This window comes from Eurypyga helias, unplaced genomic scaffold, assembly GCF_000690775.1.
Source record: "Eurypyga helias isolate BGI_N326 unplaced genomic scaffold, ASM69077v1 scaffold24025, whole genome shotgun sequence".
Classification (NCBI taxonomy): domain Eukaryota; kingdom Metazoa; phylum Chordata; class Aves; order Eurypygiformes; family Eurypygidae; genus Eurypyga; species Eurypyga helias.
The window spans coordinates 11,564-17,973 of record NW_010251118.1 but is presented as its reverse complement, the minus strand read 5'-3'; positions in this window follow the sequence as shown (position 1 = coordinate 17,973).

Genomic DNA, 6,410 nt, shown 5'->3' with positions numbered 1-6,410 from the left:
CCCCAGCACAAAGCCGAGCAGCGCATCCACGCATCGGCGTGGTGCTGGTGGACCTGCTCTTCTCCCTTGGTCCCAAGGGGATCCTGGCCTGCAGCTGAGTGCTTTTAATCTGGTGCCTTGCGATGTGCAGAGCACGTAACGCCGCTGCATGCCAGGACAAAGCCAAATCCTCGCCCTCCTCTCTGTCAGCAAGACCTGCGTTGCCCACCTCAGCAGCAGTTAAGCTGTTGCTATGGATAAACCATTTTTTACCTGCCTCAGGAGCTTATTTTTGCCCTGTGCTGGTACAAAGGCTGCTGCACTATTCCTGAGGCTGCTGCTGCCTTCATGGGAAGAGCATCGGTCACCGGCACAAAAGGGCTCCTGCAGTTTCGGAGCAAATTGTTGCCGTGCTGCAGAGACCCTCTAAAATGCCTTGAAGAATGGCCTTTTGCAAAACTGGAGGCTTAATGCCACATGAATAATAGGGACAGTATATATTTCTGGCACTGTGCCATGCTGTCCTACCAGGCTGTAGCGGCATCATTGCTCCATGTCCCACCTGAGGACTCTATGTTAGGGGCCAAGGATAGTGCTGCCATCGGAAATCTGCTCCTCTGTGTCACCTGGTTTGCTCTGTACCTGGCTAGGGTCACTAGAATCCATCCTTAGCTTGCAAAAGTGGGGTTTATGAAAAACAAGGGCAGAAACGTGCCGGCAGCCCTGGACACTGCTGGTAGCAGGCTGGGAAGGCAGAGGGGGCAGCGTGTGCCAGAGGCAGCCGGCCGCGTCCTTTGCAGGGGGGACCCCAGAGAGAAGGGGATGGAAGGGAGGAGGTTTGGCTGTTAGCTGGTAGCAGATGCCACCAGCCAGGCTGCCCACCACCCTGGGCTGCAAATGGGGGAGGCAGAGGAGGAGTGGAAGCATCCCTGTTATCGCAGGGTTTGTGAGGAGGCAGCAGGCGCCACTCGAACAAGATCCCCAGGAGCAGAGCGAGGCAGTGAAGCCTTTAATTGCTTTAATCCAATTTTATCTGAGGATGGCTGATCCATCCCAGCCCCGGCAGCTGCTGCGTTTTCCAGGCAGTGATGTTCTTGGTCTCCTCACGAGTGCATCGTGCTCCTCCTTCGGTCTGGGCTCTCTTTCACAGCTCCCTTGCAGACTCGCTCCTCTGCATCCTGCCTGCGCCTTCAGCCACGGATCAACCCCCGGTATCACAGCTTCTCTTCCGGTGAGATGTGCCCGTTGCCTTCCCGGCATGGGGGCTGCATGCCCTGCGCCTGTGTGTGCACCTCTGTGCTGCTTCGGGTCCCATCAGGTGTCAGAGCCGGGTTCTTGGGGTGAAGGGGTAAGAAGCAAGGCTGTGTGCTCTTCCCAGGCGCTAGAGCAACCCACTGCAATGAGCTTGGCTTCCCAGGGCTGGGATGCTGCAGCGTGTCATTGGACTGTCTTTGAACACTACAGCAGCCTGGAGCAGTGTCTCTGGCAATGAGGGTCCCCAGATGTGGGACTTCAAAGGGCTGGGGAAGAGGAAGGCAAGAAGGGGCAGGATGAAGTCAGCTTGGAGGGCTTCTGTGGAGGTTTTGGGACCAGCCCCGGCCCAGCTCCCCCACTCTGGGTTGTTCTGTGTCCAACAGGTGAGAGGACTTGTGGGTGTTTGCTGTCTCATGAGCCTGAGCTGTTGTTTTCTGGGCCCATGTTATTTGTTGCCCAGAAACAGGAATAGCAGCAATGATGGAATGCCACTCTCCCAAGGCACTTTGGACTTTTCCAGTGTGCAAAGTCATCAGCTCTCGTTCCTGTCCCCCTGCACCAAGGCTTGTTGCAGGCAGCACCCGGCAAACCCTTCTCCCCGTGCTCCAGGATGCTGAAACACTCGGCTTCCCGGTTGCCGCCTCATTTTTGGATTTGCTCCCGGGGCCAGTGCCACCAAACAACTGGTGGCATTCAATGACTGTCGGTGGGACTTGTTCTGCTCATGGGCCTTGGCACCCGCAGCCCCTCTTGCTGAAAGCGGAGCGGCAGCTCCAGACGGCGATGGGGGGCTGGCTGCTGCTCCAGCAGCAGAGCCGGAGGGGACCCTCGGAGGGTTCTTGTGCTGCCTGGGCACAGGGATGCTTTGGGAAAGCTGGCAGGGAGAGCCAGGAAAATCCCGCTGTGCCTGCCGGTCTGCGGAGCCTCGGAGGGCTGCATCCATCCCTCTAACCTCACGGCTCACTGAGAGGGGCTCTGGACCACGCAGCCTCTCCGGGGCGTCGCAAGCTGTTTCATGCCTCTTTGTCTTTCTGTGGCTGAGCTTTTCCATCCCTTCTGGGGACAATTTGGGCATTTATTCCTCATCTCAGTTTTGAAGTGGTTTCGATTCCAGCTGCTGCCCGTGCCGGTAGCTGAAGGGAAGATTCTGGGGATGACAGGTCCCGGGGCTGCCTCCTTTGGCCTTGTGCAATCCGTGTCCCCGTACCAGGACCAGTGCTGGTCCCTTCGTGGCAGTTTCTTCCCTGTGCTCTGCTGCACCAGCATGACACAGCCCCTTTCTGTCTCACGATAAACCTCGCCTCTGCCAGCCCCAGACACAGCTCCTCTTGTTCGCCATACTCCCTCCTGGACTTTCCAAAACAGGGGCCCAGGGTTTTTGTATTTGGGATGAGAGTTTCTAGGCTCTTCAATGGCTTTTTGGTCAATCTGGATCTTTCATTTAATAATAGCGACTTCTTAAAATTTCCCTTTAATGACTGCCTTGGTGTTTTGGAGCCCTGCTCCCACCTGGGCCGTGGTTTTCACAGCCGGTGCGAGTCAGGAAAAGGGATGGTGCTGAGCGCAGCGGGTGCTGCTGTAGCTGGAGTCACCCCACGTGTGTGGGCTTGGTGCCGGGGCGATGCTGAGCAGGATGCCGAGCAGGATGCCTGCATGTGGAGCTGAACTGTTGGGGTCAGTCCCACACCCATCGGTGTTCACGTGCACGGGGGGGGCTGGGGAAGGGAGGCCCTTGCTCAGCATTAAGCAATGCTGGGAAAATACAGCTGCTGCTCCCTGCTGCCTTCAGGATGGGTGGAAAACCCTGAAAATCAAAACTTCCACCTCTTACTCTCTCCCTGCCCTGTGACAGCAGCTGACAGATGCCTTTTTAAGACTGAGGCCATTCTCCTGCCAGACAAGATGACTGACTTCTACACAGATGCTCAGTAGGAGCATGACCCTGCTATGCCCACAGCAGAGCTGCTGGAAGGGCAGTGGCACTTTATACCTGTTTGAGAGCCTCCTCCTGCTAACGAGGGGCAGAGCAAGAGAATTAAATCATTCCCCCTCCCACCCTTTTGCAGAGGAATATTTTTTCTGGCTTGCTTTTTACTCTGGAGCTGCAGTGTTGGGTTCTGTAACCTTCACCCCCCTTACTGTGTGCGTAGCGTGTGTGATCGCTGGCGAGAAAGCTCCACGGCGTATGGTTAAGCATGTTGGTGGAGCAGCCTGGCAGCAGCCCAAGCTAGTCTGAAATAGGGATCTGCCCCGGGCCAGTGGCGCTGGGGTGGCTGGGGGACTTGGTGTGTGCCCCAGGCTACCTCCCCTGTGCCCTGAGGAGAAGGGTGGATGGCAGATGTGTCCTGTGTGTCTATGTCTGCACCCCAGCCTGCGCAGAGCTCGCTTCCCCAGCTGGGCCATGGGGATACCCTCACCTGTGGGGTGAGTGTGTGGGAAGATCCCTTGGGTGAATTAAATACCCTGTGATGAGCCGCAAACAGGGACAGGCAACTTTGGGTGGGTGTTAGGGCCGAAGTGGTGTGGGGGGAGAGCGGCAGCTGCTAATGAATGTGCAAAGGCAGTGCTGGATGTGGCTCCATCCTAAGTTTTGATGGGATTTTCATACAGGGTGGATGACAACACAGTGGAGCTGGGAGGGAGCAGCGCTGCTGTCCCCACTCACTGCACCTGCAGCCCCCGGGAATGCTGGTCCCATCCCTCTGCAACGCCCAGACGGAGGAGTTTTAAGGTACGCTCTCCCAGTTTTCAGCATGGGCAGCCAGGTGCTGTGGTTTGCCAGCACCAGCGGAGCCTCTCTCCCTGGCACGCTGCCTCTTGCTCTAAACCAGCTGCCGAGCAAAGCTCCCTGCTCAGCAGCGAGGCTAATCGCAGCTCATCTGACATTAGTGTAAAGTGACACTCTTGGGAATTTGGGGACAGAAACCTTTCCCTGGGGAAACAGCCGCTGTGCAAGCCCTGCCTTGAGAAACAGGAGAAAAGCACTCCCCTCCGCTGCCTGGGGTCTGGGAATCAGCCCTGGATGATGGGGTTCAACACCCCTGAACCCTGGTCCTTGCCTCTGAGCAAAGAGTCCTGGCAGGGCACCGTGTGCTGCTGGAGCCCTGCTGTCGGCTGGTACCCACGGGACTGTGCTGATACCAGAACAGGTTTTTTTGGAGCAGCTGCAGCCTTTGAAAGCAGCAATGTCCTTGGAGCCATGCTGGCAGCCTTTCCGGGCCCTTTTGTTGTGGAGCTGGGGATTGCCTTGCACTCCACAATCCACTACTGTAATCCCCTTGGAGTGCTGCTCTGGTCTAAGCTTAAAAGGGGTGCAGTGGAGACTGCTAATGCAGGCAGTGCTGGCGAGGGGTGCCGAGCCTTCCCCCGGCTCTGTGCGTCTCTGCGGGTCCCCTCTGGGATGCTGGATGGACAGGTTGTGCCTGGCAGAGCCCCTGACCTGCCCCCTGCCCGGAGCCAGGCTGGTTCTCCAAGGGCTGGGGGAAGGAGAACTTTCCTGCCCATCACTTGGAGCCAGCCTGGTCCTCGGGGAGGGCTGGAGCCCACTGTTCATGCCCACCCTAGAAATGCAGCAGAAGGAACTGTCTTCTCTCCATCCCTCATCAGCTTCAGCCTAAGGGTGAAGCACCAACTGCAGATGCCCCTGCTCGGTGCTAGCTGTGTGGTGGCACAGGTTTTTGTGTGGGAGGGCAAAACGGGAGTGAAATCTCTCACCTTTTGGTGCCCATGAAAGTAAAACTGTCTCAGAGCTTTTTGGGGGTGCCAGCACGCTGAGGGTGAGGAGATCCCGAGCTCCTGGCGGGGTATCAAACCCAGGCCATTCAGTGCCGGGCTGCGGTGGGATCTGTAGGGTTTTGGAAAGGGGGAGCAATGGGGAAAGCCATCGAAAAGCCGTCCAGTCCGGGGGTCGGGAGGCTGGCTTGGGTTGCTTTGAATGCAGCGGGGCTGAGCTGGGTGGCGCTGAGCCAAGCCTGACCTAACCAGCTTACTCCCTGCTTTCGGTACTGCCCGTGCAAACACGCCGAGGCCTGAAGGTCACGGCCACGGGAGCGAAGGTCTGGGGATTAGCTGCGCGCAGAGCACGGCTCCTCCCGGGACTGCTCACCGAGCCCCGAGTCCCGGGAATGACCGTGGCCCCCCTGGGTGCCGGAGCCAGCGTGGCATCAGCCCCTCGGATGGGTGCCAGGGGAACAGAGGGCTGGCTGGGAGCTGCACATCCCGTACCTGCTGCTTCTCCAAGGTCCAGGAGGAGAGATAAGCACCTGCTTGTCCCCCACATCATCCCTGATTTTCCTTCTGGGTGTCGCTCATGTTGGTCAGTGGGTTGCTTGTGTCCCCTGCAAGCATGTCTGGCTCTGCTTTCGAAGGTTTGCAAACTTCTGCCGAGCACCTGGTGTGGACATGCCCACGCTCCTGGCAGGTCGGCGACCGTGCTCGGCCGAGCACGCAGGGCCCCTCCTGGGCAGGGAGTCAGTGCTGGCCCCACTGAAACAGAAGTTTCTGACCTAGTGCGGGGCACACGTGCACTTCATAGAGCCAGGAGATGAGCTCCAGAAGTCTGATGCCGCATCGGGGCATCACAACTGGTGTGATGATGGGTCTCCAGGCACTGATGTCATCAGCCATGAAAGGAAAATGCCATCACACAGCATCCCCAGCACAGCTCTGTGGAGCCCTGTCTCCTTTCGGAGCTGTTTGGGTGCTCTCCCTGGGGTATGTGGAGGAGAGGGAGATGCATGTGGGTGCTGTGGGACCTGGCCCTGCTCTTCCCATCCTGGGAGGGAGCTGACAGCAGTTCTCAGGCCAAGAAAGGCTGGGGACTTGGGATCTGTGGGATGCAGGCTGCCGACCGTGCTCCGAGCAAGTGTGATGCTTCCCCCCAGAAAGCCAAACTTCACCTGTCCTAATGCGATGCTCTGATTCCCTCCTTGCTCTCCTGAAAGCTCTGGCAGGCCCCACACTGAGCCCATCAGGTGGGATTACTTAATCCAGCCCTGACAAGTGGCACCAGCACCTGGGAGCGGGTCCCTTCCCTCTAATCCCTCGCTGCCATCCGCCGCCTCGGCACGCGCGGGGCAAAACAAGCAGCGCGTGAGCAGACGGTGCCGTGTCCATCCTCCCACTCCAGCAGCCCCGAATTAAACCGCCCCGTTACCTTCTTCCCGTGAGTTGCCCCC